The 19347-nt window shown below is 40.1% G+C and overlaps 1 long non-coding RNA gene across 28 annotated transcripts in view; it reads left to right on the forward strand.

The window, feature by feature from the left end:
• The window catches only part of LOC109443351 (protein LRATD2), a 530125-nt gene that overhangs the window by 439338 nt on the left and 71440 nt on the right, over positions 1-19347 (forward strand). For 26 of the 28 annotated variants that reach the window (XR_012490862.1, XR_012490863.1, XR_012490844.1 and 23 more), the window contains one exon: positions 12901-13017. The exons of 1 other annotated variant lie outside the window; for it this stretch is intronic. This is a non-coding gene — a long non-coding RNA (protein LRATD2). Of the gene's footprint in view, positions 1-12900; positions 13018-16394; positions 17866-19347 lie in introns of those variants that run through there. One more of the 28 variants, XR_012490833.1, reaches the window with a different exon arrangement.

Below are 19347 nucleotides of genomic sequence, written 5' to 3' on the forward strand. Positions count from 1 at the left end.
CCAAAGTCTGGATGTATTAGATGTCTCCAGATCCCAAAATAGTTGAGCCAGCTGGGTTTTGCCTTAACCCAACTGTTCCCAGTTTTTCTCTGTACTCTGCACACAAACACACACACACATACATGTACCCATGCATACTGACACCAATATATCATTGTGTCACTAATAAAAACATTTTCAATTCTACTTTTTAAGATTTCATAACAATTCCAATATGCAGCAACCTAGCACAAGCAAACCATCTCTCTAACACAGGTATTTCGAAGTGGTATGTTTGATAATGTCAACAAACTCTGTAGAGGACATGGATTTTTGTAGGAACATAGGCATATGCATTAAGTCAGAGCCCATATTTTCAAAAGAGGCACCAACCCGTAAGTCTCATTCCCGGAAAGTGATGCTGACACTTTTTTCCACTCAAAATTACTTTGAACTCAGTGAATCCGTCTCCTTGTGCTTTCTGTCTTCTGTTCCCTTTGAGTTTGGGGTTTGACTATGATATCAAACAACCATTTTTGCTTCTGTCTGTATATGTATACATGTACATCTCACAGAAATATTTTCAGGCAAACAGCTTACATTCAGATGTACCATTAGATTGGTGCAAAAGTAATTGTGGTTTGAAAGGTTAAAAATAATTGCAAAAACCACAATTACTTTTGCACCAACCTAATAGTTATGTTTAGGGCAGAGGTCGACAAACTTTTTCTGTAAAGGGCTGGATAGTAAATATTTTAGGTTCTGTGGGCCAGATGGTCGCTGTTGCAAGCACTCAACTCTACTGTTACAGCGTAAAAGTGGTCAGAAATGAATGGATGTGACAGTGTTCCAAGAAAACTGTATGAAAGCAAGCAGTGAGCCAGATGTAGCCCAAAGACCACAGTTTCTGACCTTTAGTTTAGGCCAAACAAGTTGCAGTCTTGAGGAAATAGCAGAGTCACCCCTAGAATTGGGTGGGGTGTAGGGATGTCAGTCACCTGAGGAAAAGAAAGTGGAACTAAGAACGTAGTCCTAAAACCAAGTAGGAAAGGGCTCTCCCGTCCTTCTTTGAGCCTCATTTGCTTGAGTCTCAACTTGCAAGATTGTAAACTTGCTGGTGGGTACCCGCAGGTAAGAGGAACATGACGTCCTCTGCTACTTGCCACGTGGGGGGCACCTGCAGGCTTTGACAAGGAGGAAACCTTGACCTTCCCTCAGAGATCTTATCGAGTCTCCTGACTTCAAACACCATCTTATCTTGTCCGTATATGACAACTTCCAAATGTACACCCCAGACCCTCCGCTGAGGTCCTTACACAACTTTTCTATTGCCTGTTCAACATCTCTACATGAAGCATCTAGAACTTAACAAGCACAAATTTGAACTCTTATCTTCCTCTTTGACTCAGCTTTCCAGCAGATTTCCCCATTTCGGTAAATAGAAACTTTGTCCCCCAAATGGCTCAGACTAAAATTATTATGTGTGTGTGTGTGTGTGTGTGTGTGTGTGTCTTGCTCTCTCACTTTCTCTTTCTATCTCTCTCCACTTTTCTCCCTCCCTCTTTTCCTTCCTGCCTCCATCCACTCCACCAGCACATCCGGCTGGCTCTACCTTTAAAGTGCATCTGAACAGTTCTCACACCCTCTACTCTGTCAAATTAGCCCATCGCTTCCTTAGACGATTATAATAACCTTCTGTTCCCTGTTTCCAACTTTGTCTCCCTGTGGTCTATTTTCAACTCAAAAAGCAGAGTTTTATATTAAAACTCAAGTCAGATGATGTCACTTTTCTCCTCATAACCTTTCTCCCTCCAGATTATTTGTCTGAGAAGCTTTGCCTGCACAACTAACAAAGAACTGAGAGAGGAAAAGAAGTAGTAGACAGATGTTCACAGTCATTAGAAAGTCCCAAGATGTTCATTCTGGTCCAGCGCTTGACCAGATCAAAAACATGTTTATTTTTGCTTACATAATGTTCACCTGCTCTGATGACAGCCAAATGCTCTATTTTTTTGTCTGTCTTTGGCCAATTCTCTCAAACCTATTACTTGGTTAGGTGGCCATTATAACGATTCAAACACATTTTATAAGAAGTAGCTCTTTGCTTTCTACACACTTAAGGACCACACACTTGCAATAAATGCTATTAAATATTCCATGCTTTCTAGTTCAAAACTACATTCATTTATGTAAACTCACCTTTGGCCTCACAATATTGGTTAAAAGCTAGCTAGCATTTTTTAATGTTTACTATGTTTTTTGCTTGCAAAACTGACAATCAAAATAAATTTGTGAGGTAGCTACTATTATCCACATATTGTAGACAAGCAACTTGAGACCCAGAGAGGTAAACTTTTCTAAAGACATACAAGGTCGAAACTAGAATTCAAGTTCAGATCTGTCTGGCTATGAATTTTTATTCTGTTTGACCTCATTACAGTGTTGTTGTAAGTGAAGAATTATAGCATAATGAAGCCAAGGAATGAGCTCGAGAGTTGACGTAGCCAGAAGTGAATCCTAACTGTACTACTGTGTGACTTCATATAGGTTATGTTTCCTCTCAAAGCCTCAATTTCCTCATCTGAAAATGGGGCAATTAATGCCTACCATAGGCATTTGTGAAGGCAGAGTGAGACAAAGTAGGTGAAGTGTTAACACATCTTAGTTATTATTATTTCTAATCTGATCGGTGAGGAGAGAAGGAACAATGAAATGAAGTGACTTACTCAAAGCTAAATTACTATTTGTAGAAGACTCAAGAAAAACTGAAATTTGTGAAATTTCTGACATTCCCCATGCCATTTACTGAAATGGCAATTTCACATGGTTCAACCTAATGGGTCTTCTGTCCCAAATTCTTGCACTATTTACTGGACTACAGACTGAACCATAGATGAACATTTGAGAGCTGTAGTGTTAGCAGCTTTTAATAATTTTGGTATAAAGATTAGTCTTTTAGGGTTCTCTAATTATTAGTGTCAATAGGAAGAGAGAACGCAGGCACTTTTAAATTTCAGTATCACCACAAATTTAGCCCCTTAAGACAACATACATTTATTATCTCACAATTTCTATAGGTCAGAAGTCCAGGCACAGCTCTGCTGGGGGATCTCTTCAGGGTCTCTCACGGATGCAACTAAGTAAGGGATCTGCCAGGCTGCCATCTTATCTGAGGCTCACTGGAAAGGATCTATTTTCAAGCTCATGTAGGCTGTTGGCCCAATTAAGTTCCTTGTGGTTGTAGGACTGAGAACTTCAGTTACTTGCTGTCTGTGGCTGGGGACCACCCTCAGCAACTAGAGGCTGTTTCTAGCTCTTCGCCACATGGGGTTTCCCAACATGGAGGCTTGCTTCTTCAAAGCCAGCAAAGTAGACAGAGACTCCAGCAAGATGGGCCCTACAACCTATGTAACTAACCATATAATCACATCCATTGTAGTCACGTATACCCCATCATCTCAGCCTTATGTGGTTGGTTAGAAGCAAGTCACAGATCCTACCCACACTCAAGGGGAAGCGATTACACAAGGGCATCCCCAGAAGATAAAGATCTTGGAGATATCTTAAGAGTCTGTTCAGCACACAAGGGATGGCGACAGATCCCCATGGAAAAAAAGAAGTGAGGAAAGGTGGTTGTAGCAAATAGTTGGAGATTTAAAAAGTCAGCCCACAGCTTGCCATAGGTTATCTGCTTCTGTCATTGACCTGACAAACTGGTAAGCGAAGTGACAGATTCAAGCCAGGGGTTTGGAAGTCCTATAAAGTTCTACACTTAAGATTTGTGTACTTTAGATGTTATAACTCAATAAAATAGTTCTGCAGTTTTTACTATTTCTTACAATTTCCCTTTAAGTAGGCATAATTTATTTTTTCCCTTGAGTTGTATGCTGGTTGTGTAACCAATTTTTAACACTATTAGAGGCCTGATTACTTTCCATGTTGTTTTAAATAACAAAAGAAATTCTAATTTCATTCTTTTTCAACCAAAAAATTTAAAAATCCCAATTGTTTTCCCCCCTTCTTCCTCCTCCACCCCCCACTCCGGTTCAAGCCGTTGTTTCTCAGTCTAGTTGTGTAGGACACAGCTCCCTGGCCCATGCTGGTGTTATGAGCCTTGCGCTCCCCCAGCTGAGGCAGTCAGTCACCAGGTGTCGGTTGGCCGCTCACGGCAGCTCACAGCAGCTCTCGATGGCTGCCGGCCACTCATGCTGGCCACCAGCTGCTCCTGGTAGCCCAAGGCAGCCCACGGCAGTTCACACCGACCTCCGGCTGCTCATGGCAGCCCAGCTGCAGGGAGAGCCATTGTTCACAATCTTAGCTGTAGAGGGTGCAGCTCACTGGCCCATGTGGGAATCGAACCAGCGACCTCGGCATTCAGAGCACGGCGCTCCAACCACCTGAGCCACCAGGCCAGCCCCCAAATCCCAATTTTAACATACTGTTACCCCCTGAAGAAACTGGAAAATTCAAGCATGGTCGTTTCATTTTAATGCTAGCTCTCTTTAATATGCTGACAAAGAAATGGCGTAGTTTGATTGAATTTACCAAATGTTTATTATTTTTTGCTACCAGTTATTTGGAGGTAATTATGGCTCTATAATTCAGTAAACATGTTCTGATGTAAACAACTGTGAAAATTGCATTTTTGAATGCTCCAACTGTGCCCACCACATAATCAGAAGCAGTAATTTATTACTCAGACTAATAATTAGAAGTAATTAACTACTAGAAGCAATTAGAAATAGTAATTTCTTTAACATAATGTAATGAGCTGCTTTTTGAATGCATGTGTGAATATTTAGCAACCAGTAATTACTTATAGAGGAAAGAAAGAAATGTGGCTGTTTAGTTAACAATTCTAGATGCCTGTCATCTGTGTCAGTCTGGCCGTTAACATGGATGTTTGACAAGTCACTGGGTAGAATCTTCCTGAACATGAGAGTTCTGTGACACACTTCAAAAGAACCTCTCAGGATTTCATATTTATTCAATCTTTGAATGCATATTAATTGGGTATCTGCTGGGTAGTACATCATCCATCCTCGGCACTGGTAACATAAAAGTGAACATGGAAGACACAGTCCCTCCCCCAAAGAGATTACACTTTAGAGAAAGATTTAGATAAATGTGGGACATAGCATGACAGGGAATTATAGGGTGCTAAGAGAATATAGCACAGAGAAGGGTTGTTTGTTTTGTTTGTAATACCTCACCGGAATTCTCTGTTTGGCATGACAACCAAGGTGATAACTAGATGAAGAGGAGAGAGAAGAGTCTCTGGCACCAACAAAAACAGAGATGAAAAGCCACTGAGGTGGGAGGGAGCTGGGCACCCCCATGAAACACGAGGGTCTTCAGGCTGGAGCAGACGGAGAAGGAGAAAGAGTAAGAAGCAGCGTGGCCCCTTGAAGCAGGGTGACACCAGCCTCTTTAAGGAGTGTGGTCTTCATGTTAAGAACAATACAGAAGCATGGAAGGGTCTAAGCTAGGCAGCGACACAGTAAGATTTGCCATTTTAAAAGATCCTTCGTGGAGCTTATTCAGGATAGGATGAGAGAAGACGAGAAAGGATGTGGGGAAGCCAACTAGCACTCTAATGAGCAGTTCAGCTGAAAAGCTATGGTAGCTGTAACCACAGCAGGGGCTGTGGGATGGAGAAATGTACGCTGAGTCATGAATATTTAGGAGTAAAATTGGCAGCTCCTCATCATAGATTGAATAAAAATAGTGAGAGAATGAGAAGGGAGATGACTGGTACAGAGGAATGGTCATGGCGTCATAAACTGACCTAAGGAATTACAAGAGGAAATCAGATTGCAGAGTTGACTGATGATGCTTTTGGGGTCATGTTGAGCTCAAGATGCCCAAATGCATCCAGAGAAGCTGTTGAGCTGGCAAAGCACATTCCTGTTTGGAGCTTGGGTGACAGGTAGATGTATGTATTGTGCAGTAGTTTCATCGGCATGTAGGAGGAGAGCTACTTGAAAGAAAATTTAGAGTAAGGAGAAAATGAAATCTAGAACTGAGCCTGGAGAAACGCCATCTACCCAACTCTAGCAACGAAGGACTCATCTCTCCCCAAGTCTCCCCAGTCATTGCTCAGGTGCCTGAGTAGTGACTCACACATGCTGACACTTGTTTCCCTTCAGCCTCTTCAGTGACATTCCTCTGCCCACACGTCTTGCAAGGGAGGCAACTCTGTTGCTACAGCTGCTGGTACAACCTATGAGAACTGAATGCTGCTTTTCTTCCTAGGGTTGTTCCCAAAGCTGCAGACCCTGAGGTAACCAACAGTGCTGTGCACCCCACAATCTTCCTTGTGTTAATACATCCACACTAACCTCAATGCACAGATGAGAACGTCCCACTCTGAAACTCTGGAGCGTGCCTTCTCTTCATCTGGGACACACTGCCTCCTCTCTACCTAAGGGTCAGGACGATTCCACACAGCAGACTTTGGGGAATGGATGCCATGCTGGCCTCCCCAGTGTCTCTGCTCTCATTTGTCCTCAAACCATCCACTTATGGGCTGTGCTGGTAGAAATTTGACATGAGGCTGAAGGAATGATGACCAGTTCACTGGATGAAACCAGTCTCTGCAACCCAGTTTTGTTTCAGCCACATAACCTTCTGGAAAAAAAAAGTCAATGGTAATGAAATCAATAGGCATTTCTATAGTGTTTGCCGTTTGTGAAATCAACCTACTCTATCTAATTCTATTGCCTTAACAATCCTGTGAGGTAGGTGTCATTATCCTCACAACATAGATGAGAAACTCAAGCTCAAAGAGTTAAGTGAACTGCTAGAACCACTAAGGTTGGTGGAAGAGTAATTAAAAGCCATAACTTATAACTCTAAAATGTTGGACACTTCTTATTACACCAGGCTTAAAGCTGCCCAAGCTAGAAGAATAGTAACCGATAAAAGGTTTCATAGGTCTGTATCTCCACAACATGTGGAATCTGAACCATACATGATAGGATTGTTCTGGGCAATTGAGACGAAGAAAATTTTTCATCACGTCTAGTAATAAAAGAGCTGCAAAATTCAATGGCAGAGTCATAATTCCAGGAAGAATCTTTTGGCAATACTGAGAGGTAAAGCGTTATGAATTCAGAGACAAAAATAAGTGAAAAACAAATTATCTAGATCTCCATTTGTTATTGCAGTATTAAGTAGAGAAATAATTCAGACTATGTTTTCAAAGTGTGGTTCACCACCAGAAACAGAATCACCTAGGATGCTGATTAAAAGCCATGTTCCCTTAAACATTTTTCCTGTCTCCCCCCTCCCCCAGCCCCTGGTAATCACCATTCAACTCTCCATTTTTATTTTTATTTTTAATATTTTTATTAAAATATAGCTAACATACAATATTATATTACTTTCAGGTGTAAACCACAATTATTCAACATTTATATACCTAAAGAAGTGATCACCATGATAAGTCCAGCAACCATCTGACACTGTATTATGCTATCACAATATTATTGATTATATTCCCTATGCTGTACATTACATCCCCATGACTTATTTGTTTTATACCTGGAAATTTTGTACCTCATTCCCCTTCCCCTTTCCCCCCTTTTTAAGTGTATCAATTACAGTTGACATTCAATATTGTTTTATATTAACTTTAGGTGTACAGCTTAGTGGTTAGACAGTTTTGGCCAGGTGGCCCTATGTAGTAGGTGCCCTGTGGAACCTAGTGGCACAGTCTCCCTGGTCACCTGGGCTGAGTGCTCCAGCAGTGTCCCTTCTGTGGGTTGTGTGTGCCTTCCTGTTGTAGTTGAACTTTGATTGCTGTTAGCATGTCAGTAAGTGGGATTGACCCTCATGCTGACTGGCTGTGAGGTTTGGCCACATCTACAGCTTATGGGCTGCTGTATTTGAGACTTACCCCACTGAGTGGGATTTGCCCCAGTGGACTCTGTTACCTGTTGAGACTGCCTTTTTGGTGTGCCACTTGTGGGGCTAACTGGATGGTGCTCTGCTGTGGTCTGAAGCAAACCTCCCAGTATGTTGGTTCTGGGGCCTCTTGTCAGGGACTCCAGTGCAGACCCGGGTCGCCCACTGCCTGTGACAAGCCAGGGACTAGCTGGTAAGAGCTACAAAGTGATCTGTGTTTGTTCGCTGCCTGTGCTAACCCTGGAGGTGTGTGGGAGAGGTCATACTGTGAAATGAGGATGGCTGCCAGCAGCACCAAGCCTGGGGTAGCTCTGCAAAAAGCCAGGACACCCTGAGGCCAGCTGCCACCTGCCAGCTCTGTTAGGTTTCAGCCCCTGATAAAGCTTTATGCTGTCCACAAGTTGGGTGAGGCAGGGTCTCAGGGAGTCACTAGAGTGGGAAAAGTTGTGGTCACCAGATTAATACGGACTCTGGTTTGGTGCCAGTGCTGAGCCTGGAGCTACTCAGCAAAAGTCTCAGAGCACACCTGAGGCCAGCTGCCGCCCACCTCGGTTCTGTGGACTCTGATAGTTTTTCAAGAAAGAATGCAATGCAGGTGGGGCTGGCTGCTTGTAGAGAAAGTGCCTCAGGGGTTGAAGAAGTTGATTGAGGTGGCATCTCAGCAGAGCTCACCAGGCCAATCAGATTCAGATTTGTCCGTGTGGGGGAGGGCCCAACACAGGAAAGATGGCGCCCACCTGCCTGCAGCCTGGGAGAGGAACCCCACACAGGGAAGTTGGCAACTATCCTTCTCACTCCAAACAACACACTACAGTCTGCCCTCTGTATGCCTCTGATAGCCACCGAGTTCCTGTGCCTTTGCTGGAGCCCAAGGTGAGTACCTGCGCTTGAGAAAGTCTGTGCGTGGGCCCTTTAAAAGGACGTCTGTATTTCCTGCAGCCTTCTATCCCACCCGGATGGTTGGAATCCCCACTGTTTTGCACAGATGTTGTGGGGGTCCTCTTCCTGGCACCTGTCCTCTTGGCAGAGGAGGCCGGTGTGGAGCTGGGGTATCTCGCTCCTCTGGGGGAGACCTCCACGGCTGAGATATCCCTCCTGGTTCTTAACCACCACATGGAGATTTGGGGCCAGTCCGTTTAGCGTCTCCACCCCTCCTACCAGTCTCAACGTGGCTTGTTCCTTATATCCTTGTCATAAAACTTCTGTTCAGCCAGACTTCAGATGGTTCTCCAGGTTGACTGTTTTATAATTTAGTTGTAATTTTAATGTGTTCACTGAAGGAAGCAAGCACAGTGTTTGTCTACTCTGCCATCTTGGCTCTCTACTCCATTTTTATGAGTTGGGCTTTTCTTAGATTCCACATATAATTGACTTAATACAGTATTTGTCTTTCTCTGTCTGACTTATTTCACTAAGTATAATGTCCTCAGGGTCCATTCACATTGCACACATGGCAGCATCTCCTTGTTTCTCATGGTTGAATAATATTCCATTGCATATCTTCTTTATCCATTCATTCATTGACGGGCATTAAGTTTGTTTCCATATGTTGGCTATTGTAAATAGTGCTGCAGTAAACATGGGAGTGCAGATATCCCTTTGATATCCTGAGTTCATTTTCTTTGTATGTAGACTCAGAAGTTGAATTGCTGGATCACATAGAGAGATGTTGTTTAAGGTTGCAAACTTGCCACGAGTAGATGAATAAGTCCTGGAGATCTAATGTACAGCATAGTGATTATAGATACTAATATTGTATTTAAACTTGCTAAGAGACTAGATGTTAATTATTCCTACCACACACAAAAAAAAGATAATTAAGTGACATGATAGAGCTGCTGGCTAATGTTATAATGGCAATGATATTGCAATATATGGATATATCAAATCAACACGTACTCCTTAAACTTACACAATGTTGTGTGTCAAGTATACTTTACATTTTGAAAAATGCAGATTCCCTGGCCCTTTCCCAGCTCTATTGTCTCAAAATTTCTGGAGATGGGACCCAGTAATTTGCATTTTGAGAAGATATTGAGTGATCCTTTTGTATCTTAAAGTTAGAAAGCTACTGAAATAGAACACCGTAAAACTGTTTATTCGCCTGGTAGCACAAAATGAAAATAGCAGCTGGGTGCAGAACTAACTAAGTTTCCTTAATATAATGATTCTCACAGTAAGTGTAAGACTTAGAGCCCTTGGAGAAGTTCTAATCAATAGAAGCAGGTGTTGTGGGAAAGAAAACTGAATCTGGCTGTGGAAATTTTAAGTTTCTACTTTGCCAGATCACTTGGGAAAATCACTTAAATTCTGAGCCTCAGTTTCTTCCTCTAAAAGTGGTGAAACTAATTCCTGCCTTGCAAGGTTATTTTAAGCATTAAATAAGATTCAAAGGATGGAACTTGGAGGGAGGTAAAACTCTATGCATGGAAAACCTATGTGCCTTTGGTTTGATGTACCATGTTTCCCCGAAAATAAGACCCAGCCGAACAATTAGCTCTAATGCATCTTTTAGAGCAAAAATTAATATAAGACACGGTATTATATTATATTACATTATATTACATTACATTGTATTATATTATATTTTATATTATATTATACCAGGTCTTATAGTAAAATAAAATTGGTTCTTATATTGATTTTTGCTCCAAAAGACACATTAGAGCTGATTGTCCAGCTAAGTCTTATTTTTGGGGAAACACGATATGATTTTGTGAGTTCTCATCCATGCATCACCACTAGTAGGACCTCAGCTATTTGTAAACATCAAAATCAAGTCCATGACCCGGAGGTCTTGAGAAGTTGAGTTCTCAAGGCCCTGAGAGGCCAGTTTCCTTTTTAATTTTGTTGCAAAACATGGATGGCTGCAGGATATCAAGCTGGTTGCTGACAGGGAGGGAAACAGGTAAAAACCATGCAAACTTTCTCTCTTTGTTTCTCAGTATCTCCATTTTCTCCTGTTGGCTCCAAAACTAGGATTCTCTCCACCCTCTCCCCCAAAAAACTTCAGATTATTTTCTGAAAATTAAAAGTTATGTGTTTTGGAATGCTATGCTAAAACGTAGTTCTCATGGAGTATTTTTTAATTGTCTTGCCCTAGAACATCTTATTGATGTAATATCTACTGGACTCCTAAAAATACAATTTGAGGTTGATTCTACTGTAAGAGCGCCCCTTAATTAACTGAGATACATCATTACCTCATCCTAGCATGGATTGGGCACTTCTGTTTCACCTACTGAATGTTCCATCTTGTTTTCAAAATATCTGTATGTGCATTGCATTTCTATGGTCAGTTAGCCTGCATCTACCCATAGTGAATCCTGCTTCTGAGAGCTCTTGAATTATTCCACCAAAAAAAAAAAAAAAATTATCCTCTTCCACTGTGTCTTCTTGGCACTAGGAATGAGTTTAATTCAACTAGGAATGAGTTTTACTGGTTTCCTAAGGAGGCAAATTAAACCACCCACCCATGTCATTATATGGGTCTTATGAAGCAAAGAGTCTTGGAAAACTAAAGAAGAAAGGAAAGATCTTGCTTGTACCAAGCGCCTTCTACATGAAAAGCAGTAGACTAAGAACTTCACACTTGTAGCTTCATTAATTAAAATGCTGCTCTACACTCCTTACCCCTGGAGGTTTTAATCTTAATCTCTCCTAGCAGGTTTCCACCTTTGACTGCACTTACAGGGGAAATTTCATTTTGCTCAAAAATCCATCCAAGGAATGACAGAGTGAATTTCTTTTTAGGAAACAAACTGAGCTCCCCATCATTCAACCCATAACAACCACTTATGCACTATTATTTACTGGCCTCCTTGGGCAGGTATCATGTAAAAACAGCGGGTGCCAAAAACATGCATGTACATTTTAAGAAAGAAAAAAACTATTAAAATTATAATACTCAATATATTCCACTAACAAAAGATGAATACAAGTCACGCCTGACTTCTGCAATTATAAGAGGTGCTCAAAGTGGTTACCATCAACATCCAGACACTTCTGATTACGGTGAACTACTGGTTGAGCAACATTGACCAAAGTGTCCACTTGTACACATTTTTTGGTACCCTTGGTATATGCAGGAAGATGGGTTGCATAACATCTTTTGAGCAGTTAAACTGCTGAGTTTGCTATGATGACTCTGACTCCATTCCTAGTTGTCCATGAAGCTGGAAGAGCCCTTATGGGTCATCGAATCCATTACAATTCCTCCACTTCATAGATCAGAAAATTGAGGGCAGCCTGGCAGACAGGCAGCCCCCATCACCTTTCTATTTTCCTGTGCATTTTCAGGTACTTAAAGGGATAGAAACTTCCCACAACCCACCCACCAAGAAGGGATGACTTTGTCTGACATGTCTAGGTCTTCTATTTAACCTTCTAATTGTTTATATTTTAATTGTTTATATTGATTTACCCAGTTGTTTACATTGATTCTGGGGACCACTCAATACCTTAGTTCTGGGCAGAACTGAGAAGCATCCAAATGACAGCAGCATTCCAACAACCAGAGAGCAGAGTTGGCAAGTCCTGTCCCATAACTGAAACCACAGTCATTAGAGCTCAGACTAAAGGTTTCGCCCTTCCCTGTGCTATTTCCATTCTTCATGGCCATTGTCAAATACTACTAGTCAGTGCTCGGGATTAAAAAGAAGTCAAGATTGTGGGGTGATTGTGTTTTTAGAGTAGAGAAGTGGAGGCCTCATGACACTAGAGGCAATGACGATACAGAACCACCATCATAATTCCTGGGCTAGAGAGCCTTATTTTCCACAAGTTTCCTCATTGAAGGAGAGAGGAGTCAGTGTCTGTTCAAGTCAAAGGGCATTATGTGTTAGCGAAAAGAAATCCACTGAAGCTATTTCAAAAACACCTGGGGTTTTTTTCTTGGAAAGATCAAATAGGGAAACTCACAGAAAGCCTAACTCTTAAACAAACACAGATAGATCTCACAGGGCTAGAGCTGGGAAGTTGAAAATTGCAGCTTACTCTTTTTGTCTCTTAAAGGCCCAGTGGTCTCCCTGAACTCTGCTTCTCTCTGGCATTAGCTCCATTCTCGCTCAGCTTTCTTCTCTGATCCAGACCCAGCTCCGTACCCAAGGCTTTGCTCTCCATGACTCCCAGGTAAGCATCTTTAGTACGCTGACGTCTCTGTGTCTCTTCATTCACTGGTACAGTGATTTACCTTGGGTCCTGTGTCTTTCTCTGGTCCAGTCAGCAGTGGCAGGGGATGGGTTATGAGGCACATAGGGCAAACAGTCCCAGGGGTTGCATATGAACAGATTAAACTAGAAGGGGAAGTTGGTGTAGCAAATTGATCGCTACCTTGAATGCAACATTCAATTATGGAAGTGGATTTGCTGAGACTAGTCATTCATGGGTTCTTCTTCCCCTCTTGCCTCAACTTCTCCTTTTCCTAAAATACCAGATGATGAAAGATTCAGAGATAGGCCCAAACCAAGATTTGACACACACAGACACACACACGCCCTATCCCAAGTACTTAGCATATACAAACATATTGATACACACTCAGTAAATATTCACTAAATGGCAAATGAATGAATGAATGAACAAATAAAGTGTGTACGTTTGTGTAGATGTAAGTTCCTATAGCCGGCAGTATCACAAAATTCTAAAGAAATGTTTTGCCCATGTGTGTTTGACTTCCCTTCCACTAGTGTAATATGGAAAAGCCACATAAAATAAAGAGTATGGACTCCAGAGACAGACTTCCAGGGTTGGATTAGTGTGACCGTGGACATTTACTTAACTTCTCTGTGCCTCTGTTTCTTCAGCTAGAGAATGAGGATGCAAACAATAGTATTAACCTTAGAGGGTTGGTGTGAGGATTAAAAGAGTTAATATATGAAAATTTCTTAGAAGAGTTTCTGGCATCATAACTGCTGTATAAGAATTAGTTATTATAATTAGACTAGACAAGTGAGTTGTTTCCATAAATTCAATGTAATTCAACAAATATTTATTACTATATGTACATCACAGATATGTATACACACATATCACAGATATATACATACATATATATGTACATATATATACACACACATATATATATACATATATACACATGTGTCTGTCTATTTATCATCTATATAGTATGACCTTATGGGATATGATAATGATTAGTCAAGAAATCAGGTAAGGGAGATAATTACACAAAAAAACTAGCCCAAGAGGTTTGACTTTAAAAAAAAAATTCATAAAAGTACCTAGGAGGTGATGAAAAATAAGAATAAGAAATTAATTCTACCTGGGAATTTACTCATGTGTGGCTCCGAAATTTCAATTCTTAGCAAAGTTTGCCAGTTTGTACAATAACTGAATAACCTACACTGACAAGCGCCCACCCACAACATGAAGCAGGGGTGGCAGACAAAATAGGAGTGGCAAAGGCAGTTAGTAAGGCTTAGGGGGTGATTTTGGAACCCAATCCCTGACCTGAGAATCTTAGCGCCTTGTCTACGAGGTTCAGGCTGAATTTGATCCAAAGAAAACAAAGCATTCCTTTGTAAGTAGCTTCCTGGATAGAACTCATTTTGACCGAGACAAGCCCAAAAGGTAGCCAGTCCTGGCCAAGGGTAATAAGCTAGCACTGCCCCTTCCCAAAGCTCCTCTCTCACAATCTCCCACAGCCTTTCCTCACCCCATTTGTTCAGCAAATTCCAATTGCAGCTGTTAGCTATCAAGAGATGTATTGAGGTGGCAGGTGATACCTGCAGAGGAGACCTTTCTCCTTTTCTGCATACGCATACAATGACATTGTCGCATGTCTCCTCCAAGTTAACTGGGCTCTTTACTTTCTGTGTGTGGCCATGACTCCAGAAGGCATTAGTTTCCTTAGACTAAGCTCATCCTACAGGGTTTCTTAGTTGGGTTCCTGGATGGAGTTCATGTGAATAAAAACCTACTTTCCAATTGATGCTCAAGGTCATTTCAGGACGGCTGCATTCTTATTTGGAATTAATCAGCCATGAGCATTTGCTCTCAGTATCTCAGTGTTCAGCTCTAAAGTTCTGCCAGGGTCTGAAAGAAGAAATCGCAGTCTGTTTAAGAACTCCATATTTTAAAATGTCTCCATCCCATTTAATAGAGTCAGAACAGAGAATGAGTTCGTTGGAGAACACATTGTCAACATTGTTACAAAGCCTGCTTCAAAACCAAATATCATGTAATGAAAACAGCATGGCTTCTAGAAGTCAACACACCCCATCTCTGTCAGTTACCACCCGTGTACCCTGGATGCATGGCTTAGCAAATACCTTCTTCAGGGAATAAAATGAAAATCCAACTAGACAAAGTTTATAATGTACCTAGCTCAGTAGGTGCTCCAAAGTTTAAAAGACAAAGTTTCCTTGTCCCTCTTTTAGTAAACAAAATATTCAGCAGAAACTCCGGACCTAGGGAATGGAGAGAGGGCTGTGGTGTGAACCAGGGCAAATGTGGTCAATTTCCATTCATTACCTCAGTGGTAGGTTCCTACTCAGGGGTTTTCAGGCCTCGTACTGGTTGTTGTGGGACATACAAAACTTAAACAATAGACGTGGATTCTCCTCACAAGAAGCTTAAAATCTAATACATGCTAAAAGACATACATTTAAAACATTAAGGTATATGTCATATCATCGTCCAGAAGATCTACCAACCATTACTCTGGGTTTTCAGAAAATAAGAAATGATATGTAGGTGTTACCGACGAAGAAGGAAACGTGGACTAGGAATAAAAACACACAAGGAGAGCAACAAAGCTTTTAAACTGTCCTTAAAGAACTGAGTTAGAGGCACAGATAGGAGACTCCATGTAGAAGGGATGCATAAAACAACTAAACTTCCAAGTTTTGAGGGCCTACTATGAGTCAAATGTTGGACTAAACACTTTTCAAACATTTTCTCATTAATCTTCACTCCGATACTGCAAGGAAGATATTGTATCTCCTGTTCACAGAAGAAAAAATCTGTCTCTGAAAGAGTAAATTATTTACTTGTGGTCACAGAGTTAGTGAGAGCCGAGGCTAGAATTTGAGCCCAATACGTCTAACTCTTTAGTGAATCACTATGCTGTGCACAGAAGAAAGGAAATGCAAGATGTGGATGGCGAACAGGGAATGGCCCAACCTGGCAGGAGTTTGGAGGGTTTAAACATAAAGCATAAGAGGCTCTTAGAAAAAAGAATGGGAAAAAAACTTGGGAAAAAAACCCCAAACGTTAGCTTAAGAATTTGGGCCTTTGTTTTGTATTTCAGAACGAATTCAGGAAACAGACACCAGAAAGAGAGCCTGCTTGCTTTCCATTAAGGAAGGTTTTGAACACAAAGACAAAAATGAGAGAGAAAGAATGAGTAAGGGGTCTGTAACGGGAGTTTTCTCTTATATCAGCAAATGGATCAATCAGGATAAGTGAGGTGATGCTCCAATTACAAATAACCCCAAAATATTGGCGGTTTAAAACAAAACTTTGGCTCATATTGCATTTCTACTCAGGGTCAGCAAGAAGTCTCTTCTTCAGCGTAGACTTCCACGTTCTTTGAAAATATCTTGTAAAAATGAAAGCAAGAAAAGAAATACACATGTCAGCTAAACAAAAGATGGGAGATGCATCACCAGCAGACTTACGCTGCAAGAATTGTTAATGGTGAGTTCTTTAGGCAGCAGAGAAATGACACTAGATGTGAATTTGGATTTACACAAAGAAATGAGAACTCCAGAAAGGATAAATATGTGAATAAATATAAAAGACAGTTTCTCAATTTTCAAAAGCTTTACGATACAGTTGATTAAATAACAGAAAAGTAATAACAGATTAGTGTAGGGCTTAAAATACATGTACAAGGAAAATGTGTGATAACGATAGTACAAAAGATGGGAGAAAGAAATTGAAGTGCAGTCATAATTTTTACGCGTTATCTGTGAAGTGACATTATATTACATGAAGATAGACTATGGTAAGTGAAAGCTGCACGCTGTGAATGCTACAGAAACCATTACCGAATAAAACAGAAATATAGGGAATAAGTCAATGGTGAATATAAAATGGAATTCTAAAACATACCTTCAAATATCAAAAGGAGAGAAGAAAAGGAATAGAGAAAAGATGGTACATGTAGAAAAAAAACCAGGAACAAGGTAGATTTAAATCCAAATACATTAACGATAGCATCAAAGGTAAATGTCAACCTTCTGACATTAAGAAAATAAAAGAAAAATATGTGTGCATTTTAATTTATGCAGAAAACACATTGAACAAACGTGAACACTTATTCATGATTATAAAACAAAGCTCTCAGCAAACTAGGAATAGAAGGAAATTCTTTAACCTCATGAAGAATGTCTACGATAAAACCTACAGCTAATATCATATTTAACGGCGAGAGACTACAATTAATAGTATAGTTAGTGGCGAAAGACTGAACATCATACTTAATGGTTGAAGACACCATATGATGAACAAGACAGGATTTCTACTCTCAGTAGTTCTAAACACCATAATGGAGGTCCTAGACCTTTCAATAAGGCAAGGACACAAGGCATATAGGGTGGAAAGAAGGAAAACTGTCTTCATATACAGAAGAAATGATTGTGTACAAAAAATGCCTAAGGAATTTAAAATAATTGAGCAAGGAGAAAAGGTAAAAAGGCAATATAAAAATCAACTGGTTTCTATATACTATCCATGAACAATTGGATATGGAAATTTTGAAAGGTATCATTTGCAATAGCATCAAAAAACATGAACTCCTTAGAGATGACTTTTAAAACTATGTTTAAGACCTCTACGCTAATGTTACACTTATGTGCATAGCAGCTGTATTTGCAATCACCAGCTCAATGGTTGCCTGGGTTTAGATCTGGGGTCATGATGGGGACTGACCAGCAAAGGGAACAAGCGAAATCTGGGGTAGTGGTACAAGTATTTTATATATTCCATGTATTTATTGTAGCGTTGGCGACTCAGTGTGTGCCTTTGTGAAAATTCATTGAACCGTACACTTTAAATGGATATATATGTATGTATGTATATATATATATATATATATATATATATATATATATATATATATATATATATATATATATAATGTCTCAATAAAGTTGAAAAGCAAAAAAAGACAATACTATTTTTAAAAAAGAAACTATGGCCATCATTTTGTGGGGGCAATACCAGATTGAAAATATGGACAATGTAGTCCTAAAACTCAATATTAGCATAAGTTTATCTGTATTGATCAGTGACTTGTGTTTGAATGGCCACGGGCAAAGCAGAAATTTTGTACTCTGAGTGAGAATCAATTGATCTAAAACCTAGGTACTGAATGCTTGAATAGTCAACAAAGATATTCTTTTTCTTTTGAGTCTGGTCAGCTTAGTTTTTCCCTGGTCAAGTGTCAAATATGATTATTGAAGGTCTAGAAGGATCCCAGCTAAGTAAATAAATAAGCTTTAGAAAATAGAAAAACAAATGTAGAACTAATGTGGAAAAGAATTAAAACCATGGTAGTGAAACCTTAGGTTTGAAAGCAGGTATAATAATATGTTTTATAACAATTCTATTTGTGTTTTGCCTATAGTTTAATGTATGCAGCATTTAAAGGAATACGTTACTAAATTTGAAGTTGCAATTAATTATTTGAGAGAATTTGATCAATCAAATTTTAAATCAATAATTTTAATACTCATGAAAATTGGTTTTCAAACTTTTGATTCTTAGATATATGAATTTAATAAATTGCATATTAAATAAATTACAAATGTTACTATTTATGTCTATGCACACAAAGTACCTTAGAGATTAGAGCGTTTATCAATGCAGACGAAGAAAATAAAGCCCATAGAAGGTAAGTAATTTGTTTAGTGTCACAGGGTTTTCTGCCTCCTGGAGCCCCATGTTGCCTTATATATTACATCATCTCTTAAGATAAAAGGGAGAAAGATTAAATGTATTCTAGGAAGAGAGAGACAACACAAGAAATGATTAAGAAATGGGCAGTGACTGTAAATCATCAGGAACGACAGACAGTATGCTATGGGCGAAAAAGCACTGGACCAGAAGTCAGGGGCGCTAGATTCTTGCCACAGGATGACCACTCACCAGCTGTGTGAAGTAGAGCAAGTCACTTCATCTGTCCAGATCATCATTTCCTAGCACAGTGCCTGGCTATAAAATTTCCAGATCCTTTTCACCTGAAATAGGAATGACAAAAGTGGCATTGTAACCAGTGTTGTTGCCCCCACATATATAGAGCAATCAGGTAGAAAAAAAAATACAGAAATTTTCAAAAATCAAGGCAACAGGAAAATAGAGGTAGAAGAGAACAAAAGAAGAACAGATACAAAGAAATTCAAGGTCAAAGTCCAATGTAAATATAAAATTCCAAGTGAAGTTCAAGGACCAATTTCTCTCGAAGCTTCCTGGACGCCAAAGTGAAAAGGGAGACAA

This window comes from Rhinolophus sinicus, linkage group LG12 (genome assembly GCF_036562045.2).
Source record: "Rhinolophus sinicus isolate RSC01 linkage group LG12, ASM3656204v1, whole genome shotgun sequence".
Taxonomy (NCBI): domain Eukaryota; kingdom Metazoa; phylum Chordata; class Mammalia; order Chiroptera; family Rhinolophidae; genus Rhinolophus; species Rhinolophus sinicus.